Source organism: Octopus bimaculoides, chromosome 1 (genome assembly GCF_001194135.2).
Source record: "Octopus bimaculoides isolate UCB-OBI-ISO-001 chromosome 1, ASM119413v2, whole genome shotgun sequence".
NCBI classification, from domain to species: Eukaryota; Metazoa; Mollusca; class Cephalopoda; order Octopoda; family Octopodidae; genus Octopus; species Octopus bimaculoides.
Genome location: NC_068981.1, coordinates 121,267,282 through 121,287,705, shown reverse-complemented (window position 1 = coordinate 121,287,705; position 20,424 = coordinate 121,267,282). Strand labels below are relative to the sequence as shown.

Here is a 20,424-nt window from a genome sequence, read left to right as displayed (position 1 = left end):
ATAATTCCTTCCAGATATAAATTAAGAGAATATGCAAATTTGATAAAGGAAAAAAACATAGATAACTGAGCTCTTTGAGACTATGCAATGAATCTACTACAGATGAAAGTGAGATCCGTGGCCACGCACAACTGCTGGATCTCAGTGAAAGCCTTCGTCTACATCATCTATATTTCTATATACATCGAAGTCAAATGAGCTGCATGCATATGAGCAATTTACATTAGTAATGCCATGTAATAAGTCAACTTAAATTTTGTTAAATACACCTGATTGCATATAGAGTGAATGGGCACGAGGAATTATATATATATATATATTGGTCTTGTAAAATGCAGTAGTATTGGATAAATTAAGAAGCAGACTACGTATATCAATATTCGGGCTTTTTTAAGAACCGAGATGTAAATATCAATGTCCTAAAATCACTGAACGAATAAACAAATAATGATTGAATCATCCTATTTTAAAGACCTTACAAACAATACAGAATATATAAAGAAACTTATAGTACGATTGTATATATGAACTAAGACTATGGCACAATGCAGGCATTATAGTAAATTACTGAAAATAAGCTTGTAGAACTAAACTCAAATACAGTACAGACGCTATTACTATAATACACTTCCGAAATTAACACATCTGTAAAAAGTTTGTTTCAGGAGCTGATTTAGTTGGTTTAGCAGAAAGCGTGTGGTGTGAACTTCCAGCTATTGATAAAAGATAAAATACCAGTCATTCTCATATAACTTCATCATCATCCAAGGTCTAAAGAGACCGTAGATGTACAAGTGATGCCCATTCCCCTATTTCTCTGTCATACACCACGTATTGGGGTTTCCGACTAATCCTATATAGTATTTGAGGTTTGTTGTGCATTCATGTTGAATTCCAATTTATAGATAATCTGATACTGTTATACTCTTAAAGATGACTGCCGGAGGCATATCGGAATTCTTGATTATCTTCATTTTACTTTATAAGAATAAAATTTTAATTGGACTATTAATGAATGTGGGACGTGCCGTTTTAGAAATGACTATGTGATGGTGCCTGCATTTAGAGATGTCTTATTTAAAAGTTGCTTGATTGTGTCGATGACTTCAGCTTAATTAGCAAATCATTTAGCTTTCCATTGATGTCTTCTATAAACAACCTGTCAATAGCTTCTATTTTCATTGGTGTGTTCACAATGTTTTCAGAGTTTTAGTCTTACAATTCCGAACTGAAAAGAAAGTCTGAGCAAATTCCAGCATAATTCACATCATCAAGTTGAGCATTTACAAGACAGGCTTGCGTAATAACTGCTCTATTCTACGCCTCTGAAACATGGAAAGTACACTATAAGCATCTTAAGCTGCTTGAGCGCAATCATCAAAGATGTTTGAGACATTCATCATTAATTGGCAAAGTAAAATATCTTCTACACAAGTCTGACGAAATGCAGAATATACAAACTTTCACTCGTCATACAAGTATTCACCCATCATATCTACTTAGTTGCGTTGCACGGCCATGTTGAGTTTATAGAAAATAATAGGATTCCAAAGCAGCGCTTCTACAGTGTACTACCCTGCAAAACAACGTAAGGACAAACCACAGAAAGGTACAAAGACTGCATAAGAGGCAAACTGAAGGAATTGCAAATCAATATAAAGAACTAGAAAAAGCTAACTTTAGAAAGAGCTGGGTTGAGGAAGTGCAAAAGGGAAGGTTGTAATACTTTTGAAGTGGGTCGCCTTGAGTTTCAATGCTTAAAACACTGGCATCAGAAAAGCTTCCCATCAGAATCTAAGTTAGAACGTACAGGGATGGAGGTGTGAAACAAGTGACCGTGTACTTCCTTCGAAGGCTAGGTATGCCAACCACCTAAAGTCCCATAAAAGATCAGCTGTATGCAATGCCCTTACTCATAGATTGGTTGAATTGATGTGTGTAGTGTGTGAAAGGGTTTAACAATTGATTTCCGGTCTGAAGAAGCATATGTCGGTTCACAAAGATAATATCTCACAGAGCGATCTAATGAATCTAGCGAAAGCTACAACATTCGTCTGTTACTCACGCTTTTCAGCCATGTAGATCTGCATCGGGGCTGAATAGTCATCTGAGAAGTCACAGATGGAATGTCAGAAATGTCATTGACAATGCGGAAGTCAGAGAAGGTAAACATTTGTGAAGATGGAGCAATCACCATACATGTACGTATGTATGTACATATGTATATGTGTGTCCGTATCTGTGTTTAGATTGCTTAATTTTCTTTTGATAACTACTTTCGTATACGATGATATCCATTGTCATTTTTTTCATTCAGTTTGTTGGGTTCCTTTCTCTAATATATTCACAATGTTATTTTCAATTCTAAAATCTATTGGAGCTTCGCAGCGCACGGCAACAATTTCTTTATATAATGATAAGTGTACTCACTTCTATTTCAATGGATTTTTTTTTCTTTTTCTGAAAAAGAAATTATTCTCAGTGCTGCTATATCAGTCATACACCTCGAAATATTTCTATTTGCCGATGTTATTCTTCTCTTAAGTCGGACCGACTTTTCATTGACAATAAAAAACAAAATTGTAAGCGCGTTTCGCACTAGACTCATAATGAAAGGTGTCGCTCTTTTCATGGACTACTAATCAAAATCGAGAGGGACATACTATGTCTAGGTTAAACTATGTCTATAATTTACACCTTAAACACATGCTTGGTTTTCATATCACTGAAGCGAAATTTTTCAACATGTACACCAAACGCTACATCTACCTATACATTTTTGTCTGGTGTTATGAAAACCAGAACCACTGAAAAAGTTTCTGATCATTAATCTTCAAAGTTTTAGACGTTCTTACAAAGGATAATGCGTTCTCATCCATAGCCATTTAATCTCAACTCAAAGTTTACTGCATTATTATGTATCTCTGAGAAGAGACAGGTGAAGATCTATGGAAACAGAAATGTTTTCTTTACTACTTTCAGCTCGAGAGCTGTGTCTATACAGAAGCACCGTTCTTAAACGTGGAATGCTTACAGCACCTACGTTTCCTAAGCAGCCACCCATCTAAGTCCTAACTAGGCTCTACATTGCTTAACTACGTTGATCGGACGAGAATCGATGCATTCGACATGATATGGCCGTAAGCACTGTTTAAAAGAAAATTGCACACTACCTCTGCTTTCTCTATAGAACTAAAATAATACATATCTGTTAACTTTACTTTCGACATAACACAGCCCAGGATCCAGTCTTACAGTAAACGAGCCAATGACGAATCTCATATATGATCTCTCGAGCAACCAAATCTCCCTTATATCAAAGCCTGCTGTACTAAATGCCGTTTATACATAATAAAAAAAGGAGCCATAATCACTATGGAGTGCGACAGGGCATAGGTTTTCTCGGTCAGAGCCAATAAAATATGACAGAACCATCACAACAACTTAGAGTCAAGAGGAGACTGCAATAATGTGGGACATTATATAGAATAACATTACAGTACTTACAGAATTAAATATTCCATTACACGACAGACATCAACACTACAGAACAGTATATCATAGATATTAATAAAGAAACGAACATTGCAACACAACTCAATAACCACAATTAATGTGACAAAGGTAAATCAACGTGACAATATAATACAGAATGCATTGCTTCAGAATAGTGAAGAAAAACTAATACTAGTATAGACTACACAAAATCATGCCATTGTACAATATAAAAGATAATGCTACAATATCAGAACTACATTTAATTAGTCGTTTACAATTTTGAATGGCAGTTCTCATTTTTTAGGAAGCTTCTAATTCGAAACTACATCTTTCAACAATGATCATAATGAATTATAAATCAAAATCTATTAATATTCTTCTTACAATTTCAATATTTCATATCACTGCGATGTAATAAATGAAAATGCGTAATGTCGGTGTTCATACTTTTCTGAATGTGGTTAGTCCACATGAGTCCGTAAGGAGTATAGAGCTGGTTTTCTAATTTCTGTGACTTAATTATTCCTCATTGGATGGGACGCGGATTTGTCGCAGGATTACTCATTTTTACCAGCCCAATGGACGGGAGCAACGTGAAATTAAATGTTTTCCTCAAGAACACAACGCATCGCCCGGTTCAAGAATTGAAACCACAATCTTATGATCATGTGCCCAACACTCCTAACCTCAAAACCATGCGCCTCCACTACCTTCCTGAATAATACTGGTCTCAAATTTTGACACAGCCAACAAGTTCGGAAGATGGTGTAAGTTGATTACACCGACCACAAAACGATGAAATATAAAGTTGACTCCGGCAGCATTTGAACTCAGAACGTGTAGACGGACAAAATGCCACTAAGCATTTACCCGGCGTGCTAACTTTTCTGCCACCTCGCTGCCTAACCCTCCTGAGTAATATTAGATATTTTCGGGAATTATAAGTAAGTAAATATTCCTTTCTATTCTAGGCACAAGGCCCAAAATTTTGGGGGAGGGGGGGGGCCAGTCGATTAGATCGACCTCAGTATGCAACTGATACTTAATTTATCGACCTTGAAAGGATGAAAGGCAAAGTCGACCTCGGCAGAATTTGAACTCAGAACGTAAAGACAGACGAAATGCCGCTAAACATTGCTAACGATTCTTATTTCTTTATTGCCCACAAGGGGCTAAACATAGAGGGGACAAACAAGGACAGAAAAAGGGGTTAAGTCGATTACATCGACCCAGTACGTAACTGGTACTTAATTTATCGCCCCCGAGAGGATGAAAGGCAAAGTCGACCTCGGCGGAATTTGAACTCAGAACGTAGAAGCAGACGAAATACCGCTAAGTATTTCGCCCTGCGTGCTAACGATTCTGCCAGCTCGCCGACTTGTAATTAAGCAAATATTAAAACCGAACGATTCTTGTTGTGGAAATGGAATGTTATGAGTCTCATAAATTAACAGTAGCTTTATCATGCAAATATTATATAGATTATATGAAGGAAATCTAAATTGAATAAATCAATGGTTACTACAAAGGTAGAATGTGTCAGAGCCTATTGTATGATTATATAGCTAAAGAGAAAGAACTTTCAGGTGAATTAGGGCACCCGATTAACAATTACTACTATGTGATTTTATTCTTCTCTATCATTAATGCACTCATTCAGTTAAAAACAATTACACGTTTTAAATATACCTCAATGAAATATTTTGCAGTGTTATTAATACCGTGAAAAGCTGCATTAGAGTATTTATATATGTGTGTGTGTGTGTTTGTGTGTGTGTGTCTATATGTATGTATGTATGTATGTAAATCGTAAATGATAAAGTATATTCAGGTTTAATCAGAAGTACACTTTTCTTTAAACTTCACTTCACTGTATCAGCAAACTAATGCATAGTATATGCAAATTTTAGAGACAACAAATTAACATAAAAGAAGCAGTCTGCCGTACTAAATTAACACATTTAAAGAAGATCGTATAACATTTAACGAAAGACACAAATATTACAGAAATATGTAGTTCATTATTCTTTACAGACAATTGGCCTAATGCGTAATTATAAAAGAAAAAATAATTCAATAATTAAAGTTTTAGCATAATTAGAACTAACAATTTAAATTCAGATATGTGTCGCATTTTCAGCAATTTCATTAGCGTTTATTGAAAAAATAATTCCCTTTATTGTTCCTTAAAGAAATTCAGTAATCCGTTTTCTATTATTTAATTAATGATAATTTGCCGAATCACAAAAAAATAATAAAAGAAAATGCTCCAATATTTTCAGATATTAGAGTAACACATTTGATTTTATGTCGTTAGATGTTCGTTGTTTTGAAGAATATTAATAATAGGGTCACTCTACATTGCTATAAAATTATCAGTCCTAACATTATAACTGATGAAAAATTACAAATTTATTATCAAAGTGTCTTCATATATCAATATGCTACGAAATGAAAAATTTCTATAAAAAGTATTGTAATATTTCTCTTTTATTATTTTGTTGAATGTCTTCATAATGATAAGTTTGACCTACAAAATATAGCGAATATAAAAGAAACATTAGAATTTTCGATTAAATGTCATATAGCTTTTAGGTATGATTCTTTATATCCGGAGTTCGAATTCAGCTGTTTGTAATGGTTTGTATCCGTTGCCAGTATAAAGGACAAAAGTTACATATTAAAGTAGATTTACTCAATATCATAGTTTATTTATCTTATACTGCAATGTGTAAACAATGAGTGTGAAGAGATTCGAAACGGAAACGTCACCGGTACACAGGATTTCTGGAAGCGAGGATGTCAAAGGAATATCTAACTGAATAGACAGTAAACAACTTAAGTCATTTTGGCAGCCACCGATTTTAACTAGTTTTTCGGAGTAGCGTACATCCTTTGCTGATATATATCTGTGAAAGATGCTTACATTCATACACAAATATATATGTGTGTGTTTGTGTGTATGCGTATGTGTGTGTTTGAGCATGTGCATGCACATACACACACGCACATACGTTCAAGCAGCAAAATCTGAAGAAGACAGTAGTGTTTTCATTGTAGGTCTACTGAATTTAATGTCCACTCTGTGACAGATGAGTCGCCAGCAGTACTGTGGAACAAACGTTTCTCGTCGTGTTATTATCGCTGCAAATTTAGAAGGTGCGTCATTTTTCAAGAGGTCCACTGATCGTTAGTCGTAGTTTTGCAGAACTATCCGGAGAATAGACATTCAAAGGCGAAGCTGAGGTGGGAGCGGAAAACTGTGATCCATCGAGGGGGCAGATAAGATGATAAGAGTGCAATGGAAACAACACATATGACGTGTAGAGGGATACGTAAAGATCAGTACGTAGTTGAAGACAACATTAACATGTAAAAGTAGGAGGCTAATAGGGACGCTATTTTATGGTGGAGTTCAGTTAGGGTAGGAATAAATCGAGAGGTTTAGAAAGAAGCTAAAAAGATTAAATATATTTGAACTAATATCTTTGAACGCCAGAGACAGCTGGATATAATATTTGTAGTGTGCCGGAATAAGATAGCCAAGAGCTAAGGAAACGTATATACATGCAAACACAAACATACACGAACACGCATATATACGGGGTATATGCGTATATATGTATTAAAGGTATAAAGGTGCATGCATGTGTAAAGTGTTAAATTGAAAGAATTGAACTTTGCTTTTTATAAGCAAATACGTTGTATAATGTTACTATAACAGAACTCTCTCATTACAAGTTTAAGCTAAAAACAAATAGGAAATAGAACACCTCGTTGATGTTAGATCGCATATCATAAAACAAAACGTTTACATTCCCCTGATCGAAAACGCGTCCAACACATGATAATACATAAGATTACAATCGAGAGAATTAGAAGGCCAGAAATTGATCCTATTAAAGTTGTAAAAATTCTTGGATAACAACTTCTGATTCATTCAGGAGGTATGGCAAGGGCCCAATCTTGCTGTCACACATATGCCCTTCCAGCAGCAAACCTCCCCAGCCAGCGTTTAATCACAGTCTCCAAAAGCTTTACATAGCCGCCTGAATTTAGCTTAAGGCCCTTTGAACAGGCCCTTAAGCATGACATCAGCCTCACTGGAGACACACCCAGAGATCATCAGAATTTGGAGGAACTTGATTTTCACGATGCATGGGACATCACATGGATCCGGGGTGTCGTGAAACTGGTCTCGGCAGGACTTTTTATTTGAGACGAGCCAGAATTATCCCCAACTAAACAGGATGACTCGGCTTGTTCAGGAACTTCTTTGCCATCGTAAAGCGGTTCTCCTTGGTCTTGGCTAGAATTTGCCGCTTGCACCTCTTGTACGTGTAATCACAAAGGTCTCCATTCAGGTCCATCTTCATGGTAGACCTCTACCTCTCTCCCCAAAGTCCGGAATCCATTGCTTGTATCTTTTATCAGATTATCTCGCAGTTATTAGATAAACTCCACCGTACGGACGCAGCCAGAATGCCTGCTATGTCCCTTCCCGCTGGCTACAGCTCCATAGACTCTGTTGCAGGTGTCCGTGTCATATTTTACAGCCTTTACTCTGTTCATAGAGCATTGAGCCATCATCATGATCTCGGCATTTTGATACCTGGAGCAAGAAAAAATGATCATATAGGTAACACTTCCAATCCAGCAATTTTTTCTCAACCACAATTTTAACCTTTAGGCTCTCTACCGCCGTTAACTGCTCTATCAAACAGCTTTTAAAAAGAGGCCGACACAAAGGTGCATCACATTTAGCCCGAACACGCTGTACATCCTAGACTACACTATCTTCTCAATCTTTCTCCTTGTTAAGGCAGTAAAATGCCTTTTTCGTTGAGATAATTCGGTAGCTCTTTACAGTAGGTTCTCTAACTTCATGCAGGTCCCCCATATTCATGGATAGCTTTTACTTGCATGTAGTATTGCTAACCTATTGCTTTAACTGTTTATCGTTGGCTACTTACAACAATAAACCTGATTAGGATAATTAACTTGCAAATATCGAGTGAATGTGTTCGAACTAACACACGCGGTACCTTACAAAAAAGCTTGCTTAATGCAGAGTACAGCTGATTTTTCATACTCTAAGTTATAATTATTTCATAAAATATGAAATCAATCTATTGATTATCTTCAGCACCTGCTTCTCTAAAATTGGTAAATGTTAAAATTATAATAACGTAATTAATTATAATTATAGGAAGACATCTGAGAAATAGTATCTTTAGCTTCAAGATTTTTGTTATTACGCCAACAGATGTTTTTTTTTTTTTAATGTGTTAAAATTATTAGAAGAAATTGTATAGATAGGTTGTATAAGCTCTTTATTATTCAATTTACAACGTGTATCTTTCTGACTCTGAGTCATCGCACTGATTTGCAATTATAAGAATTTTATAGTCTCCCAATATTCAGCATGCTTATTTTTCATTATTTTATTAATTTTTTTGTTAATTATGTATTTTCAAAGAAAATTATTTTAATATATCCTGAATTATGTTAATACGGTGGAAGCTTCAAGCGAATACTTCTGCCGATGGTTAAATAATCGTTAAGTCTAGAGTGTTGTGACTGAATGGTTACGACGTTTGCATCGCAACCACAAAATCCGTCTTCGAACCCATTGTGGGGTATATTGGGCAAGTGCACATTCCAAATCTACTGGTTACACAAGTCTTCTATGTTAATTTGGATAGAAAGTTATTGGATAGTCTGTACTTGTAATTCAGTAGTCCAACCTTGTCATGGTGAATGTAGCTGGGAATTACATTAAAGGTCCACACGTCTGAGTCTTCTGTATACTAATTCAAAGAGCAGGTACCCAGTTGGTTGAGTAATTGAATGCTAATGTGTCAATGCTGTCATAGGTACCCATCGTCAATATTCACTAATATTGAGAATTTCTGTGAGGTCGCATGAAATGTTAGAAAAAAACAACCAAATCTCCTTCACGATCATGCCCTTTCATCTTAAAAAAGAAATGCAGTTAATGTAGGCCATGAGAATCAGAAACACGAAATAGTATTAATTCCTTTCGAAGAAATACTTAGGTTAGAAAATATAAGTTTTCTTGCGAACAAACGCAAAGTCATAAACCTGATTATAAGGGAAAGGAAGTACAAAGCATTAAAAAAGTTATTATTATTATTAGTTGAGCTCCCATGCGTATTTTTTTAGTTATTGAAAAAAAATTATTGAGCCCATTTAATTGGCGGACCACATTTGCAAAAAGAGTCTTTGAAAGGAACGGTTTTGAGTGAGCAAGTTGTTTACATGATGTTCTATTCATATGTAAATTTTATTTACCTATTATCGATTAAGGCAAATGTTTCAAAAATACAGGCTATAGATTTTAGTCTACATCTCTGAGCTGGTTGACTTCCAGAATTTTCCATGTTTAGAAATTTGTACAATATATTCAGCCAAAGAGAATTGAGGAAACACTTTACTCAACTAATCTAAACGTCTAATAGTTATTTTCGGGTTCGTTAGTAATTATATCGAAATTTTTTGAACACTAGAAGTCAAATATGTTAAATATATCTGCTAAAACCGGTAGAATTTAAATAGTGCGTTTTAACACATTGCGTTATATTATATTCTATCATGCAAAGGTGATGAATTTCGTGCGATTTAAAAGCATATACTATAAATGAAATGTAGTTGGCAGCACTAATGTTTATCAAAAGTATTCATATATTTTTGTTCTTCCATGAAATTCGCGAGAGTTTTGCTAGTCTAAATTATTTTGTTACAATGTATGTAATACTGAATTATGTAAGGAAGTCGAAGGCACAGTCTATTATAAAAACACCGTCTACGATATCATTCAGTTTATCACAGCATGCATTTGAGTATTATGCTTTTAACGAGTGTAACTATGCAATGGAAACCAAGACATAATCAAAATCTTATCATATAATGTGTTGTTCACGTGTGTTTTACTTTCAACAGCCTGAAATATGAAACGAAATCGTTAAGCATAATTATTATTACAAAGATAATCATAATTATTAATATATTGCTGATGCCATAAACAATTCCAAACAAGAATTATTTACTATATGATTTGGCTCATTAATTAATCATCATCAGTTGTAATTGATATATTATAATGGAATTATATTTTTTCATCATATCAAGATTTCAGCGCAATAATGATAGGTTACCCATTTTTATGTAATATATCTATTTCCATTTAGAGTCATCATTAAAATAACATGTAAACATCAGGAGAAAAGTCGTGTTATCTACAACATTGGGGCATTAACCTGAATTGAAGAAGTGAAGAATTAGTTTATTTTCTACAATATTTCAACTGTCCATCCATATTTCAACTGTCTTGTCTAATATTATTCCTGAAAGGCTCGTGGGGTCAGCTACCTCTAGCATCTCCTCCATTATGGCCTACCGGAAGCTAGCGAGATTAGAATTTCTGGCTTCATTCATTAAGCATGTCCAACTGACAATATAGATATCATCCAACCATCACGTTTTTTTCTACCCCTAGGTACCCTACCGGTTGGCTCACCTTGTAGAATCCGTCTTGCGATTCTTTGCTGCGACATTCTAATTACCTGCCCGTAGTACCAGAGCTGGAAGCTCCCAATGCAAAGAAATAGTGGCTCGACCTGGCGGGATCCCCGATCTCCAAATTATGCTCCTTGTCGAGTAGCGTTACTTTGGGAGAACCCCATTTCGGTCACTTGTATTCACAACTGTAATCCTTTGGTCATTACTCAAAATTCAAGACCATAAGTATGGATAGGGACAAAAATCGAGTTTAAGTTCTTCCAACTAGCTCTTCAATACTTACAGGAATTCACCATGAAATTTAACTGTTTGTTTCTTAATAAGGAACATTTGATGGATATCTATATATTTATACACCGTCTCCTTCAAAATGTTTCGCCCACTCTATTCTCAAATCTTTCCTACCTCTCGAAGAGGTAAAATTCATACCTGTCATTTTGATTAAAAGAAAATTTCCTAAATGGGCGACCATATTTGCTATATGACTTCATTTAATTAAGAGATTTGATAACAATGCTAAGTATTGCGAATAAAGAAAGTAATAATATTGATTTCAAATTTTGGTACAAGACCACCAAGTTCGGGGATGGGGTAAGTCAATTACATCGACCCCAGTGCTCAACTGGTACTTATCGACTCTGAAAAGATGAAAGGCAAAGTCGACTTTGGCGGAATTTGAAATCAGAACGAAAAGACGGACGAAAGGCTGCAAAGCATTTGGCCCGGTATGCAATGGAAACAATACATTATGTATGAGTATTACCAATGAATGAAATTGGAGATATACAGGAAGGAGAACTTTGCATGAGAGAGGTTATAGAGTCCAGCACTGTCGCCTTTCAAGACTTATCATAACGTACCTTTCTGTGCCCTACTTCTTAAACCCATTTCTAAGGCTGGTTATCTCTCACGATAATAAAATCGACTGAGACTCTGAATGATTGAATTATGCAATATATTGCAATGCTTCCAATACACACACACAGCCTTCCCTCGTGTGTGTGTGTGTGTGTGTGTATGTATGTTTGTATTCAAATGCATAAATATATACATAATGCACTGTACTATGTGGCCTTTATACTTCAGGGATTGAGCAGTTGCAGTCGATATCATTTTTCTAATGGAACTACATTTTTGTTCATGTAAACAGGATTTTTATGCAATAAATATAGATTCTCCGTCAGTGATAGTTTCTCACAATTTTCAGATGATTTCTTCGTCCATTTAAGGGTCATTATTAAAATAGTTCATAATGATGTCTCTATTGTCGAAGACATACGAACTTAAATTGTAGAATAAGGTTTGTTGTTTACAGTGTTTGAATCAGTTCTTCAATTCTCCCCAAAACTCTATGAATGCATCATCAAGCTGGATTCTTGCTGAATGGTGAACATTTGATGAATATCTATAATTTTTTGTCGTTTGCTTGAACAGCTTTTGCTTATTCTATTTTCGATGCACACCCACGCCCCCCGAAAATGTACATTGAAGGCTTTCAAAATTATTTATTTAATGAAATTGTTTAGATTTGTGTTGTCCTACAAAATATAAAATGTTCCTTCAATGCTGCTTATCCCTTTTACCTGGATCTAATCTAATTCGTCAACATTTGTCATTCCTCCCTCTTGAGCCAAGTTGTCAACATAGGTTAGACGTCTTCTTCTCCTGTTAATTCTTCCTTCAACTGATTGCCATAAGACCAGTTGACACACGTTTTTCTGAGTGACTAACGCAATGACCAGCAATTCCCATTTTTCTCTGCTGAATTTTCTCAGTCACTTCCAGCAGATCTTTTATAAAGATGCTCGTTAGTTAGATGAGCTTTCCGAGTGACAATCATAGCCATTCTTAACATTCATGTGTAGCAGCCGACTATTTGCTTCTCAGCAATATATGATGGTGGAAACATACAGATCCATCACATCAGATATAGAATTTTCTTTCTTTTTTAACAAGAATTCGGTTTTCCCTACTTTATCTCACATGTATTTTTAGTAATCATTGCATCGTGATTTTATTGATTTTTCTCGAAATTCTTCTTCATTTGGACCATTATCACAATTACATAGGCCGTTTCATCCGTGATTTGACTTCAAAGAAAATAATCAGAGAATCTTTTATTTATGTCAATTTTTAATTATAATAACTGTCCAGAATATATATCAAGATCCGTTTTGTTAAGTGAAGAAGAATTTTTTGCCAACTCAGGCATGCTGTGAAATATTTTTAAGTAAATTTTCTTGAAAACTTTCCAGTCTTTCAGCTAATGCTTTCAATACTGTTTTACAATCAATCATTGTAATGAATTTTCTTTCAAGGTAGAACGATACCTCATTAAACTCTAGAACTATATAAGCATAGATAATATAGAATACTTTTATGTTTTCATATGTCTTCAATATCTCCATCCCCTTCTAGAAAGGTTAACTTTGGAATCAAACTGATACATAAATCTTACTATGTAATTTCCTTCGGAGAGTTATCTCACTTCCGTATGTAAAAGGAATCTTTCGTATCTCTCATTCTGGTTAGAAAATCTTCTTGAACAGGTTATCATATTAGTTATGTGATTTGATATTACTATACTGCTAACTACACAACAAATAGTTATTGCCAGAAATGGAACTAAAATACTTCTCAGGGGTGAAGTTCGTCTATTTTTTAGCTTATGGATATTAGTGAAGGTGCTCATAGTGTATAAATCCCCCACCTTTCTAAACTCAATCTCACAGATATTAACGTGCTCTTGATTCCTAAAATCCTTTTCTATAACTATTTTATTACGGCATATAATAATGTACAACTGGACGCTCATACTAACAGATTGCGTCTGTGAATGGTTCTTTTGAAACCTGCTATGAGGTCTTTATCATTTCTGTTATTGAGCAATCATCGTTATTGGTAATCGACGATTTTCTAATGATGATATATTTTTAACAAACAGGATATTATCACAATACAAATAGATTCTCCTATCTTTCAAATAAATATTTTCTTTTTTTCTTTCAGTTTAGCGTTCTCATTAAAATACTGTTCGTGTTGTCTACAAATGTACATGCAATAACCTGAAATAGGGAATTGTTTTTCTTACGTTTTTCAGCTGCTTTCTTAATATTCATAGATATTTCATCTATTCTCCTTTAAGTTAAACCATTCCTTCCTGTTCAAATTTTAAGATTCCTAAAAATCTTCATGCATCACATTTAAAAACATAGCACTCTGATATATAAACTTTACACCCGTCTCAATATGAATATGACTACAGTTGTTGTTGAACAGTTTTTACAAACTCATTTGACATAACATTGACTTCACCCAAATTGGTATCATTTTTACAAATACTTATGTTAGGTTCCTGTTTAAAACTTATGTTCAGTTGTGTGAGTCAGTCAATGGTTTTATTGGTTTTATGCTGATGGTTCTTTTTTATATGATCAAGAACTCCTGAGTATTTTAATAATTCATCCCACAAAGGCGGCGAACTGGTAGAAACGTTACCACGCCGGGCGAACTGCTTAGCGGTATCCTGTCTCTGTGAATTATCTCGTGTCATATGAAATTGGTGAATTATTGTGAATACTACTGTGTTGCTCTGTAAAAACTGTGTGAATTACTGTAAGTTGTCTCTGTGAATAATTGTGATTTTTGTGGAATTTATTGTTGTAACGTTTCGCGTGAGCCTTTGCATTTTTCTCCCCAGGTGTGACAAGTGGTAGTGTCTCCAGTATGGAGAGCTACGCCAAGGCCGCTGCGGCGAAGAAACTAGTGCTGCTGGAATGGAAACCAAGCTGATCGAGGGGGATATGGAGGAGGTGAGCAGAAGTAGGAATTTGATAGAAGGAGAGGGTGACTCATACAAATTGTCCCCCCAAAAGAGACCAACGAAGATAAAATTCTAAGGACAGTTGTGTACCGTACACAGGTTGTCGAGACCAGTAAAATTGAAATGGTGACGGAAGAGGAAATCGAGGAGTGCCTGAGAGAAATTGTGAATGAAGCCACGTACATCGGCAGAGGAAGAAAGTTCGGTATGATGGAGGTGAGGTTTGCCACCATAGAAGAGGCAACCAAGCATGTGACCATCATCTTTAAAAACACAAAAATTGCGCTACCACCAAGCTATAGATGAAGGAGAAGTGTGAGAATAAGAATTCCGAGAGTGCCACCAGAAATTAAACCGGAGTGGTTAGTTGCAACAGTTCTGGCTTCAACCAAGGATGATCCGGAATTGGGACCAGTGGTGGAAACAAAAGTGCGCAACTGGCGGGGATTTGGATTCGAAATGTGGCTTTTTACCACATTTAAGGACATAGAAAAAATTCCCTACCAGATTGAAGTGGAGGACGAGAGGACATTAAATGTCGTAGTTGAAGGAAGAAAGCCAAACTGTTACATATGTGGTAATAAAGAAATCGGTATTTCGTCTGTCTTTACATTCTGAGTTTGCCTTTTATCTTTCGGGGTCGATAAATTAAGTACCAGTTGCGTACTGGAGTCGATCTAATCGACTGGTCACCTCCCTAAAAATCTCGGACCTAGAGTAGAAAAGAATATTTCATTCTACATAGTACAATTATATAAAAGACACAGAAGTGGATTATCGAAAGAGCTTTTTCATAAAATTATAAGATTAGCATTTATAACAATAAACCCATAAGATTACCATGTTAGTCATACTTTGTTTGTCGTCACATGATATTACTTACGGTCCTTGTGAAAAATGTAATAAAATAAAATTCATTGTTAACGCATTTTAAAAATATCTGAAACTGAATAATGCTCGATGTGTCATTAGAAAAATTCTGAAGTTAGTATGCAAAACCTTCAACTTTATATGCACAATTTTGTCTTTCCGAATATTTCTACCCGGTAGTATCAAAGTTATTATAATAGATCTAAGAAAACAATTTTCAATTTTGTGATGATGCTACATATAAAACTCCCCCATCTTCTTTCTAATAATCAGCCTACTTTTTCATTGACACAATTAATGGCACTAATTGCGTAGTGAAAGACTAAAATGTGAATTATAATGATGTAGACCAGATTTAATTTTAAGTTCTCTAGATGAAAGCAAACATTCGAAAGAATTTTAATACGGAACACTAGTAACAAAGAATTCATTGCCTCCGTCCTCGAAACAGAAGACATGCGTGTAAAATTAGAATTAGAATAGGAATGATAACAGCACAAAAATAACGCTTCCTAATGCATCTAATTGAATATCAAGTACTAGAATATTAGAAAGAAAAACATTGATAATGGCACTAAAATAACAGCCACTTACACATGAACATTATATACCTATCCTCCATTGATCCACTATCATATACTTGTAATGACGGTGGCTTCCCATTGCACTTTTCATTAAACAATTCCTTTCAATTTTTCCAACATCATAATAAAAGGTCTGATCAATAAGTATTCTGACTGTTGCCATAGTGACAAAGCTAAAGCACGCAGAGTAAAGCCGCTTGACACAGATTGACCTTACACTCCGATGTGCATGCGCACTAAGTTTTAACGTTCTAGATTACTTCTGCTGGTTACAGCAGTTACTGGAAGGAAGGTGTGCAGCACGTGATACTTATTGATCAGACCACGTACATACTCCGAAAAGAGTTTCAAAACCTGGATTAGCAATTCAAAAATACTATAAATATTATCGTTATCGGAAATAACTTTTCGCCCTACTTCAGTTAATTTTTCTCCATAGAGACCATATATGCAATGAACAACATAAGCAACGGCACTACTATTAAATTGACGAAAGTTTCTTTACGTTGAAATGCCAAATTCAATTCTCCAGCGTGAAAAATTACAATAAACCCGCATGTTAGTCATTACGCTTGTTTGGTGTCTCTCAGTTGCCTTGTTCTAGAAACATCGATGATAAGAATAAGTTCAATGTACATACATGATTTGCGAGCGTATTAGAGACTGACAATTTGTATAGAGTAAAAAGTGAATTTTTAGAAAAGAGTAGTCTTTGTTTGAAGCTATATAATTTCACTTGCATCCATGAATTGGAATAATCAGTTCCATTTCCCGATGCTCACTTCCAATAAAATACATTGCATTATTGTGAAGTCGAAAAGAAAATATTTCATAACGCAAGGATAATTTCAGACGGATCTGATTTTCTATTATTTAGTCAGAGTAGAATGGGTTCTTCTTCTGGATATACAGACCAACTGAAATGGATTATAAACTCCTTTCACTCTCTGAAAGTGAGTGAAGGCGGTTTCTCGTGCGCGATCGTTTTAAAACTACTTTTTACTGGAATGCATTTTGCTGATTTAAATATCGCCTGAATTAACTTAATATCTTAGTGTCTAGTTAGAATCGATTAAATAAGTAAATGAAATCCGATTAGAATTTGAAATAAAAGTACATGCAACATTAGAGAATAGGCAACCACGAACTTTTTGCTTATTTTCGATATATAGATCAGCTAAATGACGAACGAGATCGATTAGTTAAATAGAAAGCCTTATGAAAAGTCAACAAGATGACTTCTATGTAGTCATTCGACATGCTAGAAATACCCACTAAATCTTCCTAGAATCATAATATATGTCTTGAAAAAGATATTGTAAACCTAGACAAATGTGATGAGTTGACCACGGCTGGAACGGATTTCATGATAGGTTTGCTCATTCATAGCTGAGAACCACAATATTATCAATGAAATCATATTATTTCACATAGTACAGAGGTATTGTGAGTAAGTATTGACATAAATGACATTACTGAAGTAAACGTTCCAATATAGTACTGAAACCGTGTCTGGTAATTTAATGGAAAGTGAAACCTTGTAACAAGATGCCACTGACTCACATAGATTTGTCAAAAATAACATCAAGCCTTACGATACCGGCTTCCAAAAATATTCGTCGCAAAGTTTTGAAATTAAGTAACTCTTGTCTAGAATCTGTATGTATGCTAAAATATTCAGCATATGTCAGGAATTCCATTAATAAGTTGTATCCATTTCTTGTTGTGTCTGGCAAGAGTTATTTTATCTTTACGCCGTATTAACACACGAAATTCACATAAAAAATCTTGCAAACCAGATACAAACACCAAGTTGTGTACGGTTACGATAAAATTTTAGCATGAAAGCATGTCTTTTGCTAACTTGCAAAGGATAAGAAATAAAATGCCGTAGTAACGAAACTACTGATGTCCTTTTATTGTTGTTAGGCTGCTAAATATGTCTAATACACATTCTCCCCTCTTAAGCCAATTTCCGTAAGACGAAACCAACAAAATACGCTCGACAAAATCCTAGATGAATATACTTAGGAAAACATCTTATTATGTACAGATTGTATTTATAAAGTGTTAGTTGAAAGGTCACTTTCTTTGCTTAGACATCGTAGTTCTCCCAGAAAGCATCTTAAACTTAACAGTTCTTGAACACAGAGCGTCAAAGTACTCTTTTACTTGTTTCAGTAATTTGACTGTGGTCATACTGGAGCACCACCTTTATTCAAGCAAATCGACCCCGGGACTTACTCTTTGTAAGCCTAGTACTTAATCTATCGGTCTCTTTTGCCGAACCGCTAAGTTACGGGGACGTAAACACACCAGCATCGGTTGTCAAGCGATGTTGGGGGACAAACACAGACACACAAACATATATACACACATACATATATATATACATATATACGAAGGGCTTCTTTCAGTTTCCGTCTACCAAATCCACTCACAAGGCTTTGGTCGGCCCGAGGCTATAGTAGAACACTTGCCCAAGGTGCCACGCAGTTGTACTGAACTCGGAACCATGTGGTTGGTACGCAAGCTACTTACCACACAGCCACTCCTTTTCCTACTGTCAAATATATCGAAATGAATTAATACCATTCCTATTACAATTTGACATCGTCATATGAGAGCAAATGATGAGAGAGGGAGCTTTCGATTCTTAGACGAGCTTACTCAGTAGCGAACAAAATATCATTTACTAAAACGTATTCATCTCATTCTATTAAGTTTAGTGGGAGGGGGTAAGTCGATTACATCGATCCCAGTTATTCAACTGGTCCTTATTTTATCGATTTGAAAAAGATCTAAGGCAACACTGACCTCGGCAGAATTTGAACGGAGAACATAAAAACCGATGAAACGCCGATAAGCATTTTCCCGGTGTGCTAACGACCCTGCCAGCTCACCGCCTCCTATTCAGTTTAGGGTTTTATCTCAGAGAAATTGACCTGGGATGGGATGGCTAGGAGATATATTTAATAGTAGACTGAAATACATTCTGATGATATTGAAGATACATTTATGATTGAATTTTCTTATTATCCTTTCTAATTTTGACGTAGGCATTTTTTCTTGCTAAAAGACAGTTTTAATTTTATAGTCTTTATTGTGAGAGATCGATAATGTATATCATAAAATGAAAAAAGAATTGTTCTGACCGATTTTTATATGCATACGGTTAGACAGAGACAGAGGGGGAATAGGCAGGGGGCAGACACATATATATATATATATATAGATAGATAGATAGATAGATAGATAGATAGATAGATAGATAGATAGATAGATAGATAGATAGATAATTAGATATAGAGATACATAAATAGATGGGAAGATAGATATATATATATATATATATATATATAAATTATATATATATATATACATACATATATATATATATATAGAGAGAGAGAGAGGGGGGCAGATAGATAGATAGATAGATAGATAGATAGATAGATAGATAGATAGATAGATAGATAGATAGATAGACAGATCATAATTTATTTCCGTTCTTCTCATAGTTTTCACTATGTCAGACAAAAGATTCTTTAAGGTCTCTAACGACATCATGATAATTGAAACAATTGTCATCAAATTACTAACCTCAAACGATGTGAAATTTACACATTATAAAATGAAATAGAAATGAATGACTGAATTAACTTAAGCAATCAGTTATGATTTTCGATCTTTAGGAAGTACAGTAATTTAGGATTTTCGGTAATTTAGGTATTTTTAGCAATTCGAGCTAGATTTATCTGTCAGGATTTGTTCTTTAAACTCGGTATATATAATTCAATATACATATTTTACTTGTCTACGTCACACTTCATCAAAATAGGTTTCTGATGAGGAAAATATTGCTCAAATGTTGATCTTTTGATGAAAAGATAAAGTAATAACGTTACATTTTCAAAAATATGCCAATATGAATGAAGATAAGGACACATAATTCTGTGCAATATTATGTATGTAAATCTTAACTTCATCATTAGGTACAATTAATTGTTGATTTTCGAACGGATTCATTGACATGAAAAAGTGTACACGTGCTTACTAATGTTATTAATTAAAACAAAGTGATAATTAGTATGATTTATATATATA

The 20,424-nt window shown here is 34.8% G+C and overlaps 1 pseudogene; it reads right to left on the bottom strand.

Annotated features, from left to right (window-relative positions):
* Window positions 1-3,027: 3,027 nt before the first annotated feature.
* Window positions 3,028-3,146, bottom strand: LOC128250169 (5S ribosomal RNA; annotated as a pseudogene).
* Window positions 3,147-20,424: the final 17,278 nt, after the last annotated feature.